This window comes from Mauremys reevesii, linkage group 6 (assembly GCF_016161935.1).
Source record: "Mauremys reevesii isolate NIE-2019 linkage group 6, ASM1616193v1, whole genome shotgun sequence".
NCBI lineage: Eukaryota > Metazoa > Chordata > Testudines > Geoemydidae > Mauremys > Mauremys reevesii.
The window spans coordinates 118,526,991-118,550,443 of NC_052628.1; the positions used below are offsets into that span (position 1 = coordinate 118,526,991).

The 23,453-nt window shown below is 42.6% G+C and overlaps 1 protein-coding gene across 5 annotated transcripts in view; it reads left to right on the forward strand.

The window, feature by feature from the left end:
• Positions 1-23,453, forward strand: part of PCGF3 (polycomb group ring finger 3) — a 107,876-nt gene that overhangs the window by 20,962 nt on the left and 63,461 nt on the right. For 3 of the 5 annotated variants that reach the window (XM_039544369.1, XM_039544373.1, XM_039544372.1), the window contains exons 2-3: positions 16,278-16,432; positions 20,097-20,201. The gene's annotated coding sequence lies outside the window, so the exon portion shown is untranslated. Of the gene's footprint in view, positions 1-16,277; positions 16,445-20,096; positions 20,202-23,453 lie in introns of all 5 variants that reach the window. The other 2 variants (XM_039544370.1, XM_039544375.1) reach the window with 2 other exon arrangements.

Here is a 23,453-nt window from a genome sequence, read left to right on the forward strand (position 1 = left end):
ATTCTTTGCTTCAGTCTTCACGGCTGAAGATGTTAGGGAGATTCCCAAACCTGAGCTGGCTTTTGTAGGTGACAAATCTGAGGAACTGTCACAGATTGAAGTGTCACTAGAGGTGGTTTTGGAATTAATTGATAAACTCAACATTAACAAGTCACCAGGACCAGATGGCATTCACCCAAGAGTTCTGAAAGAACTCAAATGTGAAGTTGCGGAACTATTAACTAAGGTTTGTAACCTGTCCTTTGAATCGGCTTCGGTACCCAATGACTGGAAGTTAGCTAATGTAACGCCAATATTTAAAAACGGCTCTAGAGGTGATCCCGGCAATTACAGACTGGTAGGTCTAACGTCGGTACCAGGCAAATTAGTCGAAACAATAGTTAAGAAAAAAATTGTCAGACACATAGACAAACATAAACTGTTGAGCAATAGTCAACATGGTTTCTGTAAAGGGAAATCGTGTCTTACTAATCTATTAGAGTTCTTTGAAGGGGTCAACAAACATGTGGACAAGGGGGATCCGGTGGACATGGTGTACTTAGATTTCCAGAAAGCCTTTGACAAGGTCCCTCACCAAAGGCTCTTACGTAAATTAAGCTGTCATGGGATAAAAGGAAAGGTCCTTTCATGGATTGAGAACTGGTTAAAAGACAGGGAACAAAGGGTAGGAATTAATGGTAAATTCTCAGAATGGAGAGGGGTAACTAGTGGTGTTCCCCCCCAAGGGTCAGTCCTAGGACCAATCGTATTCAATTTATTCATAAATGATCTGGAGAAAGGGGTAAACAGTGAGGTGGCAAAGTTTGCAGATGATACTAAACTACTCAAGATAGTAAGACCAAAACAGACTGTGAAGAACTTCAAAAAGATCTCACAAAACTAAGTGATTGGGCAACAAAATGGCAAATGAAATTTAATGTGGATAAATGTAAAGTAATGCACATTGGAAAAAATAACCCCAACTATACATACAACATGATGGGGGCTAATTCAGCTACAACGAGTCAGGAAAAAGATCTTGGAGTCATCGTGGATAGTTCTCTGAAGATGTCCACGCAGTGTGCAGAGGCGGTCAAAAAAGCAAACAGGATGTTAGGAATCATTAAAAAGGGGATAGAGAATAAGACTGAGAATATATTATTGCCCTTATATAAATCCATGGTACGCCCACATCTCGAATACTGTGTACAGATGTGGTCTCCTCACCTCAAAAAAGACATTCTAGCACTAGAAAAGGTTCAGAAAAGGGCAACTAAAATGATTAGGGGTTTGGAGAGGGTCCCATACGAGGAAAAATTAAAGAGGCTAGGACTCTTCAGCTTGGAAAAGAGAAGACTAAGGGGGGATATGATAGAGGTATATAAAATCATGAGTGATGTTGAGAAAGTGGATAAGGAAAAGTTATTTACTTATTCCCATAATACAAGAACTAGGGGTCACCAAATGAAATTAATAGGCAGCAGGTTTAAAACAAATAAAAGGAAGTTCTTCTTCACGCAGCGCACAGTCAACTTGTGTAACTCCTTACCTGAGGATGTTGTGAAGGCTAGGACTATAACAATGTTTAAAAGGGAACTGGATAAATTCATGGTGGCTAAGTCCATAAATGGCTATTAGCCAGGATGGGTAAGAATGGTGTCCCTAGCCTCTGTTTGTCAGAGGATGGAGATGGATGGCAGGAGAGAGATCTCTTGATCATTACCTGTTAGGTTCACTCCCTCTGGGGCACCTGGCATTGGCCACTGTCGGTAGATAGATACTGGGCTAGATGGACCTTTGGTCTGACCCGGTATGGCCGTTCTTATGTTCTTAGGAAAGCTGTGACATTTCTCTCCAAAGTGGACTTTGCAATGGTTCTCCCTGACCTGGCCATCTCTGAGAAAAAGTAGTGAAATAAACTATGTTTAGGGTTACACTTGAAGTGAAACTGGAATGTTTGGGCCAAATTTTCCAGAGGATCTGAAACTGTACTTATAGCTTGTCCCTTGTTCACACATTTCTGTGTGCGTTACCCACCTTTGTATGTGACAATTAAGTCATCAGGAAGCTATCAAAACGTGCCCGCTAATGAGGGTTTGTTGCCTATTAGTTTGTGTGAAATATGGATTCTCAAATATTTGGGCTATATAGCTCATGTACAGTATAGTTGCTCACGACGTATGTGGGGCAAGCAGCTCTGAGTACAACATCTGTGTTCAAGTCTTTGTATTAGCTACTCATTTAATTTTCTTTTGACACCCTTTGGAGGCCAGAATGTTTGGTGCAAGAGACTGTGACTGTAGATTCTTCATCCCCAGGAGGCAACTGTTGGCTGCTTACTGATTGGTCAAGCCACTGAAAGGCTGTCCTCTAGGTTTTCCCTCTTGATGTGAGATCAGTAATGATAGGCAGAGGGAGGTCTTGATTTTTTGGGGTGTGTTTTGAAGAGCAGGGTGAAGAAAAGAATTCAGAAAACAAGGCTATTAAGTTTTTTTTTTTAAACTCACTTTACCGAAATTTTACACTACTTATTACTGTTTCCCCAGAAATTAACTTGACAAATCCACTGCACTAAATCTATAGTGCTGTAGAACAGTATACAAAATGTCACTAACTAGAAGTAGTTACGTTATTTTCCTAACATGTCACTAGAAGTATGCTAAGCTTGGGACTTGTCTACACTACATAGTGTACTTTCCTTGAGTTAATTGATTGCCAAAGTCATCTAGTGTAAGTTAACCTGTGACTTTTCTTTTCATGAGGAAAAAGATACATCTCATGATAATGAATACCTGGTAAAATCCGAGTGTGGACAAGGCAGCTTGTAATTTTTACATATATTAGCAGATCTAGCGGCATCCTACAGTTTTTGACCTGCTAATGTGTGAAAACTACAAGTTGCCCTGTTTATTCTAGGATGTTAATATGAGGTAAACCGCCAGTTATGTGAATTAAAACAACTTACTTAATGCAGTGGGTGTAAATGTGGTTTGTAGTTTAGGTCATTTCTATGCCGTGGGACTACAGCAGCATAGCTATGGTGCCATAACTATGCCAATATAACCTCATAGTGTAGAAGCAGCTACCCTTTAAATTGTAAAGGGTTTTTCAGTCACTGTAGGAATACCACCTCCCCGAGCAATGGTAGCTAGGTCGACAGAATCATTCTTCTGTTGGCCTAGCTGCGTCTACAATGGGGGTTGGATTGGAAGAGCTATGGCATTCAGGATATGTGGATTTTTCATGCCCATGAATGCCATAGCCATGTCAGTCTACATTTTAAGTGTATACCAGACCTTGGAGATCAGAAAACAAGGTAAACATTTTTTTGTACAAATTAACATTCTTGGTTAGGGTGTGATTATTATTTTTTTCTTACCCTGATATTGTTGTGGAGACATTACATGTTTGTTTTTTAATTCACACATTTATTCCTTATGATGGTGCTTATATTAGTATAGCTTATTTCCATAATTGGATGGAATAAGCTATGCCACTATAAGCGCTCTTATCAGTATAACTGTCTACACAAGGAAGAGATTGCCCATATAGCTATACTGGAAAAAATCTCCCAGGGGAGATGGAGTTTATACTGGCAAGAAGGTAGCTTATACTAGCTCTCTGAACAAAATCAGCTATTCCAGCAAAATAACTCTCTTTGCCAGTGTAACTGCATCTACACGAGATCTTTTGCTTGCATGGCTAGGCTTGTTATAAATGTGGGTGTGCTTTTTTTTCATCCCCGCATGCTAACATACATGTGTTAGGCCGACAAAATTTGTGTAGACCAGGCCTAGCTGGTGGTTCTGCTTTAAGTATATCTGTTTTGAAACAAGGCAAGCGCAACAGATTAGTGAAAGTTACATTTCATACTAGACTGCTTAGTGCTGTGTGTGCTCTTATGTGTTCTGATTTGACTAATAGCAAGAAAATGTTCTTATCACTATATGTGCAATAAATAGTAACTTCAGATGGCAACCTGTTGTACACTTACCTGAAGGTAAAACCTATATGTTTTCAACTGAAGGTGTTTAAATTGATTGAAATGTCTTATGTTCACATTGACCATGATTTCTTGGAAACCGTTACTGTGAAACTTTATTTTAGTTGACAAAGGGGAATTCTGTTAACACTAATGTTATGACAGTGACAAAGTAAATTAAGATTATAAACTTCTACTCTATCTAGATTAACCTGTAGTTATGTTATAGTTTCTAAACATACGGTATCTCTGCAGACTTGGTAATGTTTAATGAATAGCTTGACTTCTGAATTTATGGGCTATGTTTAAATGCTTTCTTGTAATTAAATTTGACTTCTAAACTTTATTGGAAATTAGAGACTATGCGTAGGCTAAATTCTGTTGCTCACTGAATTTTATAGTCTCTTTTCCTAGGTATGCAAAATCCTTCTGTATCAGCAAAGTAGAAAGTCCTTATATGAAGAATTGTTACTCTGGATACATTTTCAAACTTCTTACTCGGTAGCCAAGTAAAACAAGTGACTAATTTTCTGCTGATGAATCTAAGCTGTTTGCAATGTTTGTTCAGTCTTTTATTGTGGAGAAGAGAGGTGCTAGATGGCAACTGGAGGGAGCTTTGGAGTGTGGGACATTCTCCTGCTTCCAGTGGCTGACAGGTCTGGTTCCTCCCCTGAACTGCAAACAGGCTGAAGTATTCATTGTCAGGCATCTCTGGATCAAATTACATGAAGAAAAGAAACTTGCAGGTCAAGAGATCAATTTGCCTATTGTCTCTGAAAAAATTAATTTCTGTTGGACAAAGAGAAAATTTTGTATCTTGGGTGTAATACCACATTTAAATGCACATTCTGTAATTCTGTTCTGGTACTGCTGCAGGTATAGCCAAAAGCCCCAGTTGAAAAGAAAGTCCCATTGTTAGAAGCTGTGCATTAATATAGTAAGAGAGTTCCTGCCTCAATGCTTACAATCTAATAATTAATTTGTTTTGCCTCTTTAGCTGCATAGTTCTTTAAAGTTTAGGAAATGTATGGGATAGCTCAGTGGTTTGAGCATTGGCCTGCTAAACCTAGTGTTGTGAGTTCAATCCTTGAGGAGCCCATTTAGGGAGCTGGGATAGAAATCTGCCTGGGGATTGGCCCTGCTTTGAGCAGGGGGTTGGACTAGATGACCTCCTGAGGTCCCTTTCAACCCTGATATTCTGTGATCTATAAGACTTAAATGTGGAGAATGTTTAAAGATGAACTGAAAATCAATTAGTGGGGGCCTGTTAATACTTTCATGATTAAAGATAATCTTGAGTTTTAAAAAAAAGCCATATTAAAAAAAATTGTGTAAGTAAACAAAGCATAACATCAGGTTCTAACCTTCCTTTTTTGTTGGAGTTTGACAACATTGTTGGAGGATCAGGATAGTTAAATCACAGAAACCTGAACTGCAGCTTTTCCAGCCTCCAGATATAGATGTTAAATGAGGTCAACAAACTGTACAATCTGTATTCTCGTGGCTGCTTCAGTTTATCTCTGAAAGAGCAAAATGCTGGGGAGAGTAGGTGGCAAGATGAGAGCATAGTACTTCTGTATGTTGTTGCGGGCACCATCCTGTGGGTTTCAAGAGCTGCTGACCAAAGGAGTTTATGGAAGGCTCATTTTCCACTAAACTCTGTAAGGCTCTTGGATAACTTCACTTCATGCAAGTCTGAATGAAGGTATCCTTGGACTCAAATGTCTAAATATTAAACTTAGGAAGGGATTGGGGGGGGCGGATTTTCTTGCAGTTACAAGGATTTTTATGGACCATTTCACAGAATGACCTTTTTCACCTTCTGATTTACCAACTAATAGGAGACAGTTGTCCCTGGGTCAAAAAGATCAAGGAACGTGAAGACTTTGATCATTGTTTGAGACTTTCGGTAGCAGAAATATACAGATATTCAGATTTTCAGTTGAAGCCTGAAGTTTAGTTAGAGTTGAATGACTGTAATGCTCTAATTCAGGCTTTGTTTAATAAAACTTGTAACATCCCAGTAAAAATGAGAAGTTACAAATAAAATAGGAGCAATCAGTTAAGTTCCAGCACCGTTCTGCTTTTAGCAGCTAGTGGTGATTGGTGTCTCACCACAGCGTTGCCTTTTGTTGATGTCTTGATGATTTTGAAGGTACTTTGTCCTCAATGATGTAAGTATGAGGATTCTTTAAACCATTCTTTAATAACTGGAAGTTAAGAATCTTCATCTCCTTTTGATGCATGTTTTTACACAAGAACATAAGAAAGGCCGTACCGGGTCAGACCAAAGGTCCATCTAGCCCAGTATCTGTCTACCGACAGTGGCCAATGCCAGGTGCCCCTGAGGGAGTGAACCTAACAGGCAATGATCAAATGATCTCTCTCCTGCCATCCATCTCCATCCTCTGACGAACAGAGGCTAGGGACACCATTCTTACCCATCCTGGCTAATAGCCATTTATGGACTTAGCCACCATGAATTTATCCAGTCCCCTTTTAAACATTGTTATAGTCCTAGCCTTCACAACCTCCTCAGGTAAGGAGTTCCACAAGTTGACTGTGCGCTGCGTGAAGAAGAACTTCCTTTTATTTGTTTTAAACCTGCTGCCTATTAATTTCATTTGGTGACCCCTAGTTCTTGTATTATGTGAATAAGTAAATAACTTTTCCTTATCCACTTTCTCAACATCACTCATGATTTTATATACCTCTATCATGTCCCCTCTTAGTCTTCTCTTTTCCAAACTGAAGAGTCCTAGCCTCTTTAATCTTTCCTCATATGGGACCTTCTCTAAACCCCTAATCATTTTAGTTGCTCTTTTCTGAACCTTTTCTAGTGCTAGAATATCTTTTTTGAGGTGAGGAGACCACATCTGTACACAGTATTCGAGATGCGGGCGTACCATGGATTTATATAAGGGCAATAATATATTCTCAGTCTTATTCTCTATCCCCTTTTTAATGATTCCTAACATCCTGTTTGCTTTTTTGACCGCCTCTGCACACTGCGTGGACATCTTCAGAGAACTATCCACGATAACTCCAAGATCTTTTTCCTGACTCGTTGTAGCTAAATTAGCCCCCATCATGTTGTATGTATAGTTGGGGTTATTTTTTCCAATGTGCATTACTTTACATTTATCCACATTAAATTTCATTTGCCATTTTGTTGCCCAATCACTTAGTTTTGTGAGATCTTTTGAAAGTTCTTCACAATCTGCTTTGGTCTTAACTATCTTGAGTAGTTTAGTATCATCTGCAAACTTTGCCACCTCACTGTTTACCCTTTCTCCAGATCATTTATGAATAAATTGAATAGGATTGGTCCTAGGACTGACCCTTGGGGAACACCACTAGTTACCCCTCTCCATTCTGAGAATTTACCATTAATTCCTACCCTTTGTTCCCTGTCCTTTAACCAGTTCTCAATCCATGAAAGGACCTTTCCTTTTATCCCATGACAGCTTAATTTACGTAAGAGCCTTTGGTGAGGGACCTTGTCAAAGGCTTTCTGGAAATCTAAGTACACCATGTCCACCGGATCCCCCTTGTCCACATGTTTGTTGACCCCTTCAAAGAACTCTAATAGATTAGTAAGACACGATTTCCCTTTACAGAAACCATGTTGACTATTGCTCAAGAGTTTGTTTTTCTATGTGTCTGACAATTTTATTCTTTACTATTGTTTCAACTAATTTGCCCAGTACTGACGTTAGACTTACCGGTCTGTAATTGCCGGGATCACCCCTAGAGCCCTTTTTAAATATTGGCGTTACATTAGCTAACTTCCAGTCATTGGGTACGGCCGATTTAAAGGACAGGTTACAAACCTTAGTTAATAGTTCCGCAACTTCACATTTGAGTTCTTTCAGAACTCTTGGGTGAATGCCATCTGGTCCCGGTGACTTGTTAATGTTGAGTTTATCAATTAATTCCAAAACCTCCTCTACTGACACTTCAATCTGTGACAGTTCCTCAGATTTGTCACCTACAAAAGCCAGCTCAGGTTTGGGATTCAATTTAGAGTGTGATCTAAATTGAATCCAAGTGCCTTTTTAATGCCTGGTAATTTGTGGCTTTAAATTCCCAACAAAAAATCCATTGTAACGTTTTCTCCTAGTATATTACAAATTCTTTCTGTAACTTTTGTTAGAATACCTAATTTGGGATAGCATATGAAAATGAATATTTCCCCCCCCCCCCCCAAAAAAAAACCCCTGATGTCTGCACCAGTGATTTTGATCACTTATTAATGAGCTAGACTGTATTTAGAGAAGAATACAATGGGATTGGTTAATTTTAAAAAAAAATTGTCCCTGTGACAGTTCTTTATTTGGATAGGATTACTACGAGTTTAGAAAGGTTTGAGGCCTTAGCTTCAACAAAATAAATTACGGGTCTAAATTAGCTGTTAGCACTCAAGAAAAAGATCTTGAAGTCATCATGAATAGTTATCTTAAAACATCTGCTCAATGTGAAGCAGCAGTCAAAAAAGCTAACAATGTTAGGATCCTTAAGAAAAGGGATAGATAATAAGACAGTAAATATAATGCCACTATATAAATCTGCTCACACCTTGGATACCACATGCAGTTCTGGTCTCCCATCTCAGAAAATACATTAGAAGTGGAAAAGGTATAGAGAAGGGCAACAAAAATGATTAGACATATGGAACAGCTTCCATGTGAAGAGAGATTAAAAAACTTGGCATTGTTGAGTTTAGAAAAGACATGAGTAAGGGGCTGTGACAGTGTGTATCAGGCCCTTTGAGGTCCCCGGCTGGAGGCCTTTCCATCATACCATGCAAAGCATATTGTATTAGTGTCTTGTATGATTGGACTATGATTCCATCCTCATGAGCCCTGTGAACAGTAAAACTGTTCTAATTCTGGTCTTTGTTCTCAATGTATGATTATTTTCTTTAGAGCATAAATTCTTGAAGGTGTTACTGTTCTACAAAGCTTGTAAGAGGGGTGCTGATTGCACTCCGTGATTTACTGACTAACTTGTCTGGGGATTCCTTTTTGTGTTGAAAGGGTAATGCTGTGCTGTGCTTCAAACTATTCTTAATCATTTGCAGGAGGCTGGGCCTATGAACACTGATAGAATTGCCAAAAATAAAACAGATGAAAATAAGAATGGAGAAGTGAGAAATAAGTAGATCATGACTCTGTAGTAGTAAGACTGAGTAACATTGTGTCTTTCAGTGAAGGAGTTGTGTACTAATAAGCAACTTGTAAAAGCAAGTAAGTTTGACTCCACTTTATACTGACAGTATACATTTATTTACAACCAGCTAGCTATGCTCTGACCAATTAAACTGTGAAAAGCTGCTGACATCACTTGTGGAAAGTAACTTAACTTCAGAAGTGGTCTCTAACTCTGCTTTGGAGAGTTGGGGTATTTGAGTTAACTTGTCATAGCCAGTTCACACGTGGTAGAATTGACAGTGCACTTTAGACAGCAAATTTTATAGTCATGTGTGTCAAGTTATAACCCACAAACATAAATATATGGTTCTTGAAAATCACAAGCCACAAGTTTATACCACAGGGGTAGGCAACGCATGGCACATGTGCCGAAGGCGGCACGCAAGCTGATTTTCATTGGCACTCTCACTGCCTGGGTCCTGGCCACCGGTCTGGGGGGGCTCTGCATTTTAATTTAATTTTAAATGAAGCTGCTTAAACATTTTTAAAACCTTATTTACTTTACATACAACAATAGTTTAGTTATATATTATAGACGTATAGAAAGAGACCTTCTGAAAACGTTAAAATGTATTACTGGCACGTGAAACCTTAAATCAGAGTGAATAAATGAAGACTCGGCACACCACTTCTGAAAGGTTGCTGACCCTTGTTATGCCATATTGGCAAGCTGAAATATATTTCTAAGATTTAAGTATGCATTTCGTGAAAATGTATAAAAACTACATTGGCTCTTTATCCACAAAAGCAAATTGCTGTGATTCAGTCTGAAGGTGACAAAGGCATGAATGACTCTGGTGAGGTCTCCATTAGAATGAGCAGGTGGTCACCTTGCTGAGCTCAGTGCGAAATCGCATTAGGCAGCATCTCCTATTTGTTTATCAGAGTAGCAGAGAACAAGATTTTAGGTTGCCAACCTCACTGATAAATGACAATCGTACTACCTTGGTGAAGGGAGCTGAAATAACTTGTGTCTGACTTTCCGCTTGTTCCACCTAATTTCAGAATCAAATGGGCAGAAATGAAATACGGTCATTCCAAAAGACGATGCAACTTTTAAACCATCAGGCTGTGAAGTCATGCTTCACTTAAGTTTTGTAGAGGTTTTATTTATTTATTTATTTTTTAAAGGTACTCTTAACATCTATCATCCTGAAGAGCCAGATGGCTCTAGTACTATGAACACAACTATAAAGGCAGAGGGAGGATGAACTTAGTAGCAGTATAGACTTTAAATAGATTTAGAAGACCCTCCTAAAATACCCCTCTCCCTGCCCCCCATCCAAGATTGCCTGGTCCTAAGGTCTGATGTCTAGTGACTGACCAGAGCTGGAAGTCAGTGCTGTATTTAACTGGAGAGCTATGAAACTCAGGTCTCCAGTGATGAATGTTTCTAGATGTTGAGGTAATACGTCTTATATTGGTCACTGGTGCAGGATTGAATAAGGTAAATCTTGGCTAACAGACTTGTGACCTCTGTAGGCTGAGATTTCCAAAGGAGCCTAAGGGATTTAACAAAAATCCCATTGAAATTTGATATAGTAGGGTGCCAAAACTCCCTTAGGTTTCTTTGAAAAGCCTATCTGATTTTTAAGGCTTTTTTTTTCTTGACCCATATTTGTAAAAGACATCTCTTTTATGGTAAACACTTTAAAGAAAAAGGACTATTGGCAAATTCCTCCTAAATTTGGAGTTAGAAGTAGCCCTGCTTTGAGTGGTTTAGTGGGCATTGCACAGATGAGAAGGTCAAAGATATGAAATAGTATGCTTTCATATATCAATCTACAGTTGATTCCATGAGAAGGCGGGATGGTCTTGAACTAAAGATATGGAACAGGGAGACAGGAGACATGCCTCTTACTCCTGGATTTGCAACAGATTTTCTGTGTAACCTTGAGCAAGTTGCTCTTCATCACCTTTAAAATAGGGGTAATACTAGCCTATCTCATGGGTGATGTAACAAGTTTTTTTATGTTTGTAAGGTACTTTGAGAGCCTCAGATGGAAGGTCTTATCACACATTTCATGATTCTGCAGCCTACTGCATGGTTGTCACAAATTCAGGTATAAGCAGCCTAATACTTCCTTTCTTCTTAATGTTCATTATCACTCTAGGCTGTAACTTCAGTACTGCACTAGATCAAATGAAATAATGTATTGGTTATACCTAAGCACACTTGTAAATGAGTACAGTTCTTAGTGTTTTATGATTCCCATTTACTCTTTCTGCCTTCCTCTGTCACTGATAAACCAAACACTTGTTTACTTTGTCATTGGGAAAAGCTGTTACTTGACAATAACTTTGATTCACTTGTTACCAAGGATCTGTATGTACAGAAAACCTAGGTTAAAGTTTTTAAGCTTGCAAAGTAAAGCCCAGAAAAGATAAATGTTCAAAATAATTTTGATTATACATAATTTGGCTTCCTGCTTATGCATTATAGGCTTCAGTTACATGATGGCAGCAATGCCAGTCCCAAGCATTGGAAAAAATCATGAGATTGGCTGAAAAAAAGTTTTTGGTTCTTATTTGCATTTTTGGATTTTGAATTTTTAAGGTACAATTGGGTAATGTGTTCAAGCTTTTCTCTGCAAACCAGAAGGCTAGAAACTTTAAATGAAAGCTGAAAACCTCCATGTAGTTGCAGGACTCCAGGATCTGGGGCTTTAAGAAACACCAAATATCATGCAACTTGTCATAAAATTAATTGGTAGCGCTGTGGTTACATACTGTTTTTTTCATGGGCGTCCCTCAGCACACTTCTAGATATGGAGGGCTTTCATATACTGGGAACTGAGGCCCTCAGACCAAAACTTGTCCGCTAATCTTGTGTGCCTGATGATTGGTTGCCAAACTTGAGGCCTCAGGGATGAATTTTTCGAAGTTCTTAATGTGACCGATAGGGCAATTTCCTGCAATTTTCTTGAAAGACTGTATAGCATTAAGTTTATGTATTATTGTGGGCCAGGATTGCTTGTAATGTTAATAGTGGGGAGATGTGACGGATGGAAGACCTGAGAGTTCAAAAGACTGTATTGAAAATGTCTCAGGTGAATATGGAATTTTGGAAGGTTGGCTCGGGTGCCTGGAGCAGCCGGCAGAGATATAAATCAATGCAGGGGGTGGGAAGAGGGCTGGGCAGTCATGCGAGAGAGAGACACTGTCCCCCTCTCTCACTATTGCAGCACACTCGGTGTAGAGGGGCAGGGCTTCTGGGTGTTTCTGAGGAGGTAGGCATGGGGCATGCTCTGTCCCCTCTGCTCTGCCTGCTGAGTGAATTGTTCCCATTGTCTTTGTGAATTCCCCCAGGAGTATAAAACAGGTGTAAAAGTTTTAAGGCTCCTTCACATTGCCAGAGGGCTAGAATAATAGAATATCAGGGTTGGAAGGGACCTCAGGAGGTCATCTAGTCCAACCCCCTGCTCAAAGCAGGACCAATCCCCAACTAAATCATCGCAGCCAGGGCTTTGTCAAGCCTGACCTTAAAAACCTCTAAGGAAGGAGATTCCAGCACCTCCCTAGGCATCCCATTCAGTGCTTCACCACCCTCCTAGTGGAAACGTTTTTCCTAATATCGAACCTAAACCTCCCCCACTGCAACTTGAGACCATTACTCCTTGTTTTGACATCAGGTACTACTGAGAACAGTCTAGATCCATCCTGTTTGGATCCCCCTTTCAGTTAGTTGAAAGCAGCTATCAAATCCCCCCTCATTCTTCTCTTCTGCAGACTAAACAATCCCAGTTCCCTCAGCCTCTCCTCATAAGTCATGTGCTCCAGCCCCCTAATAATTTTTGTTACCCTCCGCTGGACTCTTTCCAATTTTTTCACATCCTTCCTGTAGTGTGGGGCCCAAAACTGGACTCAGTACTTCAGATGAGGGCTCACCAGTGTCTAATAGAGGGGAATGATCACGTCCCTCGATCTGCTGGCAATGCCCCTACTTATACAGACCAAAATGCCATTAGCCTTCTTGGCAACAAGGGCACCCTGTTGACTCATATCCAGCTTCTCATTCACTGTAACCCCTAGGTCCTTTTCTGCAGAACTGCTTCCTAGCCATTCGATCCCTAATCTGTAACAGTGAATGGGATTCTTCCGTCCTAAGTGCAGGACTCTGCACTTGTCCTTGTTGAACCTCATCAGGTTTCTTTTGGCCCAATCCTTTAATTTGTCTAGGTCCCCTCTGTATCCTATTCCTACCCTCCAGCGTATCTACCACTCCTCCCAGTTTAGTGTCATCTGCAGACTTGCTGAGAGTGCAGTCCACACCATCCTCCAGATCATTAATGAAGATATTGAACAAAACCGGCCCCAGGACTGACTCTTGGGGCACTCTGCTTGAAACCGGCTGCCAACTAGACATGGAACCATTGATCACTACCCACTGAGCCCAAAGATCTAGCTAGCTTGCTATTCACCTTATAGTCCATTCATCCAGCCCATACTTCTTTAACTTGCTGGCAAGAATACTATGGGAGACCATATCAAAAGCTTTGCTAAAGTCAAGGAATAACACATCCACTGCTTTCCCCTCATCCACAGAACTGGTTATCTCCTCATAGAAGGCAATTAGGTTAGTCAGGCATGACTTGCCCTTGGTGAATCCATGCTGACTGTTCCTGATCACTTTCCTCTCCTCTGAGTGCTTCAGAATTGATTCCTTGAGGACCTGCTCCATGATTTTTCCAGGGACTGAGGTGAGGCTGACTGGCCTGTAGTTCCCTGGATCCTCCTCCTTCCCTTTTTTAAAGATGGGCACTACATTAGCCTTTTTCCAGTCATCCGGGACCTCCCCCGATCGCCATGAGTTTTCAAAGATAATGGCCAATGGCTCTGCAATCACATCCGCCAACTCCTTTAGCACTCTCGGATGCAGCACATCCAGCCCCATGGACTTCTGCTCACCCAGTTTTTCTAAATAGTCCCGAACCACTTCTTTCTCCACAGAGGGCTGGTCACCTTCTTCCCATACTGTGTGCCCAGTTCAGCAGTCTGGGAGCTGATCTTGTTTGTGAAGACAGAGGCAAAAAAAAAAAAATAAAGGACAGTATGGCCTTATAAAGGCTTATGGTGCTTTCGTGATTAGAACTGATGTAAATTTTTGGACTGAAAGATTTCTATCAAAATGTGCTCCATGAACTGTTTGCTACTGACCTTTCTGGAGATGGTCAGTAGCCAATATAAATTGTGAGTTTTATTCCTCAGCCCTCACTTGCTCTTCAGTTACCTATGATGTAGCACTGAGAATATGGCTGCATATATTTGTTGACTAATAACTAGAAATAAAGGGTCAAACCTAGTTACATCACTATTTAGCAAGGGGGGTTGGGAATTTCCTCCATTGCTTCCCATTCTCCATCCATTGTATTGTACACCTCTACCCCGATATAACACGGGTTCGCATACAATGCGGTAAAACAGCGCTCTGGCAGATCAGCGCGTCAACTCCCAGCCGTGGTGCTCCGCTTCCCGCTGCCAGTGAGTGCGGGGAGGTTGGGGAAAGGACACCCCCCGTACACCTCTGCGGCAGGAAGCGGAGCGCCGTGGCTGGGAGCTGGTGGAGTGGAGCGGGCTGGGGCTGGGCTTCTGCCACAGCCGGTGAGTGCGGGACTTCCCCCCCGCCCCCCTCCCCAGCCCAGCGACACGGCTGGGGCCAGGGTAAAGAAAGCGGAGCGGGGTAGGGCTGCGGCGCTCTGCTTCCTACCGCTGGTGAGTACGTGGGGCGTCCTTTCCCCAACCTCCCCGCACTCAATGGCGGCGGGAAGTGGAGCGCTGCAGCTTGGAGCTGGCGGAGTGGAGTGGGCTGGGGCTGGCTGCTCTGCTTCCTGCCACTGCCGGTGAGTGCCTGTCGGGAGGCTGGGGGTGTGGATAGGGGTCAGGACAGTCAGGGGACAGGGAGCAGGGGGGTTGGGTAAGGGGTGGGGTTCTGGGGGTGATTAGGGATGGGGGCCTCTGGAGAGGGCGGTCGGGGACAATGAGCAGGGTGGCGAAAGCAAGTTTGATATAATGTGGTCTCACCTATAGTGCGGTATGATTTTTTTTTTTGGGTGTGGCTCCAGAGGATCATGTTATATCGGGGTAGAGGTGTAGTTTAAATAAATTACCAAAATAATTGAAACCAGAGCGATTATATTGTGGTGTTTTGACAACTTAAATATTTAAAATATTGGACACAGACATTTTTAATTTTTTGGTGCATGTGACAAGGTTGGGACTCACCACTGCAGTGCCTCCTACTGGTTGTCTCCGGGAATTAGCTCAGTCCAATGGAGCGCCCTCTCCTGGTGGTGTCTTGCCCTTGGTTGGCGTCTGAGCTCGCGTCACCCTGTTCCGGACCACTGCCCTCTGGCAATGCCCCTTTGTCCATCCTCACCCCTTCCGTGTGTGTGTGTGTGTGTGTGTGTGTGTGTGTGTGTTGATCAGCAGTCTTCCTACGCCCCAGCCACCATGTCCAACCAGACCCAAAAGTCTAATCCCTGTTGTCAGGGATCTGGCGTAGTCTGTGATGGCCGTTCCCCATGGCGTGGTGTACTGTAAGGGGGGGACCCAGGCCTGCCCTCTACTCTGGGTCCTGGCCCAGGGACCCTCCAGCAGCCTCGCTGTCCTCCTTCTCTCCCCTCGTCTGTCCACTTCCCCGGGCTGCTTCCCCTATAGCCCCTTGCACCTGCTAGGCCCTTCCCTTCAGGGCCTGCAGCCTGGCAGGCTATGGGCTAGAGCTCCTTTCTGCCCCACCCCCCCCCCCCCCAGCCTGGCCAGCACTGCTCTGTCCACGGTGCTAGTCTCCCAGCTCCAGAGACAGACCTTCCCCTGTCCAAGGTCTGGGACAGACTGACTCTCCCTTCCCTGAGCAGCCTTTTTATAGGGCTGAGGCTGGCCCTGATTGGCTGTCTCCAATCTTGGCCCCGATTGGCTCCCAACAAGCTCTTTTCTAATTGTCAGCCCGTCTGCGCAGGCGTACTGGCCTGCTGCAGCCTACACTCTCCGGGAGTGGGGCAGCTGCCCCACTACAGTACAGAATTTTTAATTTTTTGGTGCAGAATTCCCCCAGGAGTAGGTATTCAACTGCTTTAACCCTATGACCATCCTTTCTCTTTCTGCAGTCCCCGTCTCATTTGCTACACACGTTTCAACTTCTACAACAAATGAGACAGAAGTTCAACAGACAACAGCCTGATTCCCTACACAACCCTGATTTATTCCCCGAACACCATCCATCCTGTCCACTGAATGAAGCCGGGGTCCTGTGGAAAAACTAGTATGTTCTCATGTAATTACAGACTCTCATCATTCCTAGCAAGTGGTGGGGGGCTGGTGGTTAGTGAATTGAAGTTAAACAAGTAAGCTTTATTCTAGTTGTCCTAACGTATTTGATTTTTCTATCCTTAACTTTTTTTTGTCACTTTCTTTATGTAATTTACTAGTTTTTTTTTAAAGGTAAAATAAATAGAATTATGTGCAAATAACTCTCCAACATTATAGCACAGATTACTAGCACCTGTGCTACGATATTAATTACAAATGTTGGCAGAAAGAGTAACCTGTTACCATTTGTGCATCACCCACTAGGAGATGCAGCTGCATAATACACCATAACAGTTGGTTTTATGTGCCCGAATAGCCCCATTTTAAACAGCATAGCCGATAATTAAAGTTGGGCCAACTTTTTTCATAGAGACATTGGGTATGTCTACGCAGCGTTCTGGAGCAAGCGGGAGTGAGCCTTTCAGCTCAGATTGGCAGACTCGGACTAGAGGGGCTTGTGCTAGTGCTCTGAAAATAGCTCTCTAGACAGAGCTCTGAAGTTGTGCTCCAGATGCTGAAGCTCACCCTACTCTGGGTTTCAGAGCCTGGGCTCCAACCTGAGCTGCAACTTCAAAGTGCTGACTCTATAGTTATTTTTAGAGCACTAGAATGAGCTGTGCTGCACGGACTCTGTTAATGTGGGCTGGGAGGCTTGCTCCTGCTTGCTCCAAAACACTAAATAGACATACCCATTGTATCTGAAATGACTGGGACTTAGGTCTGTCATATTAGAGAGCTGTTCTATTCCCATCTGTATAACCTCTCAGTGGGTTAGGAGGCCTTGTTCAATTAGTAGTGAAGTAGATAGGACAATCACAAGTCGGTAAATGTTGAATTTGAACGCATGATTTCCAGGTTCCCAGTCTACTGCACCTTAGCCTAGTACAAAGCCTATTTTGATAAATCAGTTACATGTTTTTCTGTGGTTTGGCTGGAATAAGCCACAGTGCTGACAGAATTACAGAGGTTTTTGGCAGCAAACTGGGAGCAAGCTGTACTGGTAATTTTCCACCAGTGATTTGACCATCCTAATTTAGCTCCAAAACTTGCCCAAAGCTGGATTGGTTTTATGCTGCCAGCAAGTTTCAAGCTCTTGCTGCAGTGCCTGGAGGAAATAGATATCTCTCCCCCCTGCAGATTGGTCAGAGGAATTATTAAAAGTGTTATGTCACCATAGTTGCTGCTGCTTTAAAACACACGTGTATGTTAAAGACGCAGTTTCCTAATAGAGTGCCTTATTGTGAGTTGTGCTCAGTTTAATAGAGTGTCTGTAACTGTGGCATATAAGGCTATATCCTCAGTGGGGGAAAAAAGAGTGTGTTTTATAAATGTTAATAGCTAACACAACATATTTTGTGGTGAAGACATCGGAAGTACTTAGGTCAAGTGTCTAGCCAAGAATTCAAATTTTGTCTTTTCTCAATCTACAGATAAATTCTTTGTAGGTGATACACTGCAAAACTTGTCTAGTCCATCTATCTTCTGTCGTGACCGTTTCTTATTTGTTCATCACCATGTCACTTTTATTTCTCTGTCATGTTGAATGTCAGTAAACCTAATTATGACTTTCTTTAAACAGTCTTAACTGCCAGGATCACAGGAGTAAACTAAAATATCCCCTTAACCTAAGAATCAGAAAAGTCTATTCAAAGTAGATGTAAATGCAGCCTGCACTAGATCTGGCCCCTTGAGCATGCTAAGCCACAGTATTGAGTAAAACCTGGTGTTGACTTAGTAGTAGATACAAATTTAATAAAATCTATATATCTGATCATACAGTGAGTCTCACAGAAGATTTACACAGAAGTAATGTGCTCTACCATCTGTTTGTTCTTTGTTTTGTCTCACCTGACTGGTGATGTTACTGCTAAGGTCGTCTCAGTTTTTGTTTTTGTTTTTATTTTATTTTATTTATTTTTTTAACCTATATTTAAAGGTTTAATACCTTAACCGTTGCAAATAGCCTGTGGCTGAAGATCAGGCCTGTTTATACATATTTTCTTTTACTTAATAAAAGTTACATTGGTTCAGCTGTTTGAAGAATCCAATAAAAATATACCTCCTTGGGGTTTCTGATGTTTGACTGTTTCTGAATTGGCAACAGAACATAGAGTAGCATTAAGTGTGCTAGATAAACTCACGGAGGATAGGTCCATCAGTGGCTATTAGCCAGGATGGGCAGGGATGCAGAACCATGCTCTGAAGTGTCCTTAGCCTCTGTTTGCCAGAAGCTGGGAGTGGGCTACAGGGGATGGATCACTTGATGATTGCTTGTGCTGTTCATTCCCTCTGATGCACCTGGCATTGGCCAGAAGACAGGGTACTGAGCTAGATGGACCTTTGGTCTGACCCAGTATGGAAAGTCTTATGTTCTTATGTAAGTTGGATGTTTTAACTTGTCTAAAATAGTAAATACACCTCTACCTTGATATAACACTGTCCTCGGGAGCCAAAAAATCTTACCGCGTTATAGGTGAAACCGCGTTATATCAAACTTGCTTTGATCCACCGAAGTGCGCAGCCCCGCCCCCCGGAGCACTACTTTACCGCATTATATCCGAATTTGTGTTATATCAGGTCACGTTATATCGAGGTAGAGGTGTATTGCCAGTATTTCAAATTGGGCTAGAAGCAGTTACTCAGGAAGCCATATTAAGACCTACTTACATGGCAGTGACTACTTATCAACCATTTTACTACAACATTTATTGAAGTCAACAGGAGCTGTTGGGTTCTCAGCATCCATAACAAATCAGGCCACTTATGAGCTGTCTAATTATGGGCTCTTGCTTGGGATATTCAAAGGCGGTTAGGCACCCAACTTCCTGAGGCCCCTTAAAAATACTAGCCTACGAGCCTAACTTTACCAGTTTTCTAAAACCTTGGCCAACCATTGTGTAACAGTAGTGCTGTTGAGATATAGTGAAAAGTTTCTACCTATTATCTTAATGATTTTATTCTGCTGTCCATCAAACAAGAAATGTGTGTAAGTTAATGATGGTGTCTCTTAAAAAATCCTGCAATATTGAGTGAAGAACTGAGAGAGTCCCAAGAGTGAAGAACACTCTAAGGTCTAAAGCTTTGAATACAAATTTATTTTCCAGATGTTTTCATATTCCCACCTTCTGCTTGCCTCTTAAGTGTATGTTAAGAGTTGTGCTGCTATGCAAGTTATTTCTGGTCTCATTAGGAAATAGACAAAGTACGGTTATGTTAATAGAGTGCACGTAAGTTGTGAATTTCACCTAATGCACAGTACTAGGAAGAAATCAATAATCTGCCTCAGGCACTTAAGTCCTCCCTAAAGTAATTGTGAAAAGCATCTTTGTTCTAGTTTTAAACACGCTTCTTCAGGCAACAAGTGTGGTCTGCTTTTGTACCAGATTCAAAATTAATTGTGTTTTATGGGAGAATATTCTTAAAGTTTCTGCCACACTTAAAAAATACTTCTCTTAATGTGCATGTGAAGGCACATTAATTAAAGTGTTCAGAAGGGGCCTGGGACTTCACTTTCCTGCCTTTCTATGACGTGGTAAGAGATGTATGTTGATGTTAAGGGTTGTATGTGGAGATCAAAACATTTTGAGTGTCATCTCCTGTCCTCTTTTCCCTTTTAGTGAAGAGAACTTAAGACCGATTCTGGAATACTATTGGTAAATTTGTTCAGATGAGGAGACCCGGGGCTTAAATTGGATGGAAACTCAAATACTGGAGAAACTGGGGTAGGTTTATTCATCTTTTTAGAGTATAGCTTGTTGGACTTTATTCACATTACTGTACAGATGACAGGCTATCCCTGAGACATTTCAGGGGAATTAGTTTAGCTCAGTGTTAATGAACAATTATTTCTGCTTAATTGGAAAAGTACTAGCTAAAGGTATGTTTACACAACAATAAAAGATCTGTGACATGGTGGTGGCTGGCCTGGGTCAGCTGACTCAGGCTGGGGCTGCGGGGCTATGAAATTGCAGTGTAGCTTTTCAGGGTCAGGCTGGACCCCAGGCTCTGAGACCCTCCCCTCCTTGCAAGGTCTCAGAGCCTGGGGTCTAGCCTGATCTCAAACATCTACACCAGGGGTTGGCAACCTTTCAGAAGTGGTGTGCCGAGTCTTCATTTATTCACTCTAATTTAAGATTTCGCGTACCAGTAATACATTTTAATGTTTTTAGAAGGTCTCTTTCTATAAGTCTATAATATATAACTAAACTATTGTTGTATGTAAAGTAAATAAGGTTTTTAAAATGCTTAAGAAGCTTCATTTAAAAATAAATTAAAATGCAGAGCCCCCCGGACTGGTGGCCAGGACCCAGGCAGTGTGAGTGCCACTGAAAATCAGCTCGCGTGCCGTCTTTGGCACGCATGCCATAGGTTGCCTACCCCTGATCTACACTGTAGATTTATAGCCCTGTGATCTCCAGTCAGCTGACCTGGGCTCTGAGACATGGTGGCATGTTTTTTTAATGGCAGTATAGTCATACTCTAAAGTTCTAAATAGGGACTTGTTCAGTAAGTATAAAGTGGTTAAATGATTACCCAGTTTAAACTCCAGTTTTCTGATAGCTTAAGGTTCAGTTGTGGCTGTAAATGCAGACCATTAACTCCAATCACCACATTTTAAATCCATGACTGACCTCCCTTAAGCTTTCCAGAAAAATCCTTTATTAAAGGAACGCTCCATGCTTATTATCAGGTGTATTCGTTAGGTTTTCCTGAAGATTTTTCTTTTTTGCAAGGAGCTATTAGATTTTCTGATGTAATGAATTAAAATGGATTGTCTTGTGTTTTTTAATAATTAGTATATTTTAAGGATTTTCAGTTTTATAAAACTGGCATCTTCTCTTAATTGGGAGAAGATATGTAATAGATGTCTCAATTAAGAGGATTTTATGGAATGAGCATTTATTTTAAATCTTGGTGGAGCACTTTGATCCTGTTCACAAACCCCAAACTATTCACTTAAGTCTGGTGTGTGAGAACCTCCAGACCATTTATTTTACTTCAGAAGAAACCTCTTTAAAATAAGGCAAGAGTGTCTTTGTGTGTGTTTCCTCATTTCTGCTGTCCTCTGACTTGTCAATGAAATATGTATCCATGGGGACCGTCATCCCATCCTTGGATCCCGGAGAGTGATATGCCGTCCTTGATATGAAGGGCGCGTATTTTCACTTCGCCATTTATCGTCCACACAGAAGGTACCTCCGGTTTGTGGCCAACCGTCATACTCTCCAGTTTACGGTCCTCCCGGTTGGCCTATATACAGCCCCAAGTGTACTCAAAATGCATGGCTGTAGTAGCTGCCTCTCTCCGCCACCGTCGGGTACACGTTTTCTGTATCTATACAATTGGCTCATTCGAGGGACCAACGGAGCCCAAGTTACAAGTCATGTGGGCGTCGACAAGGATCTATTCCTGCGTCTAGGCCTGATGATCCATATACAGAAATCCGCTCTGATTCCCACACAGGGAATAGAATTCATTGGGGCCATCCTGGACTCCAGTCTCGCCAGAGCCTGCTTACCTCAGCCTCGGTTTCACGCGATTGTAACAATTATACAAGGTCTACGGACCTTCCCGACAACTTTGGCTCGCACTTGCCTAGGTTTCCTGGGTCTCATGGCTGCCTGCATGTTCGTAACCAATCGTGCCAGGCTTCGCCTCCGTCCATCTCAATCGTGGCTCACCTCGGGGTGCCACCTGGGCGGAGACAGCATAGTCAGGGTCGCCTTAATCCCCCCAAGCGGCCCAGGCTCCCCCGACTGGGGGTCGATGCCCTCCCTGGTGGGTGTAGCGATGCTGTTCCATCCACCTCACCCCTCGGTGTCCGTCACGACGGATGCCCCATCTCTCGACTGGGGGGCTCACCTGGGTCAGTTTCACACTCAAGGCCTTCGGTCGGCTCAAGAGCTGGCCTTGCACATCGATGTCCGGAAGCTGAGAGCAGTCTGCCTTGTGTATCAGGCGTTTCAGCAGCACCTGCAAGGGCGTTGTGTCTCGGTGTTCACACTCGGCACAATGGCCATGTGTTACATAAACACGCACGGAGGAGCACAGTCCTCCCCTCTTTGCAGGGAGCTATCCGACTCTGGGACTTTGGCACAGCCCAATCGATAGACCTGGTAACGTCCTTTCTCCCAGGGGTCAGGATCACTCTGGCGGATCTCCACAGCAGATCCTTCCGGTTTCTCAAGTGGTCAAGTCCTCCAGACATTATACATTCCGTTTTTCCAGAAGTGGGGCTTTCCCCGCATAGTCCTCTTCGCTCTCGCGAGGACGGAAAGAGAGAGGCAAGTTCTGCTCATTCCAAGACCTCTCCCTGGGCTCGATCTTGGAGGCTTTCTAATGCCGTGGACAAGCCGACTGCTGTACACTTTCCACCGTTCCCGCTAGTTCACAGGGTCCTGCTAAAACTCTGCAGGGACAGAGCGCTCCTCATCACGATCGCTCCAGCGTGACCCAGGCAGCACTGGTACACCATGTTGTAGGCCTGTCGGTGGCCAACACGATTCCCCTGCTTCTTTGCCCAAACCTCATAACGCAGGATCTCGGCAAACTTCACCACCCTGACCTACAACCCCTGCACCTCACAGCATGGCTGCAGTGTGGCTAAACTGATCCGAGTTACGTTGTTCTGCCTCGGTTCTACAAGATTCTCCTGGGTGGTAGGAAACCTTCCACTCCGTTAGCATACCTGGCCCTCCTAAACCTGGGTCTTCAGCCTGTTTCTAACCAGTCTTATGGCTGCCCCGTTCGAGCCACTGACAACATGCTCGCTGGTATACCTGTCCTGAAAGACAGTTTTTCCTTGTAGCCTTTGCATCGTCCAGACGAGTCTCCGAGCTTCAGGCTCTCATGGTGAACCCATGGTATACTGTGTTTCTCAAGGGCACGGTGCAGTTGTGACCACGTTAACGCCCCAACTCTTCGTCGTACTGGCAGACCGGACGAAGGGCCTACCTGTCTCCTCCCAGAGGTTT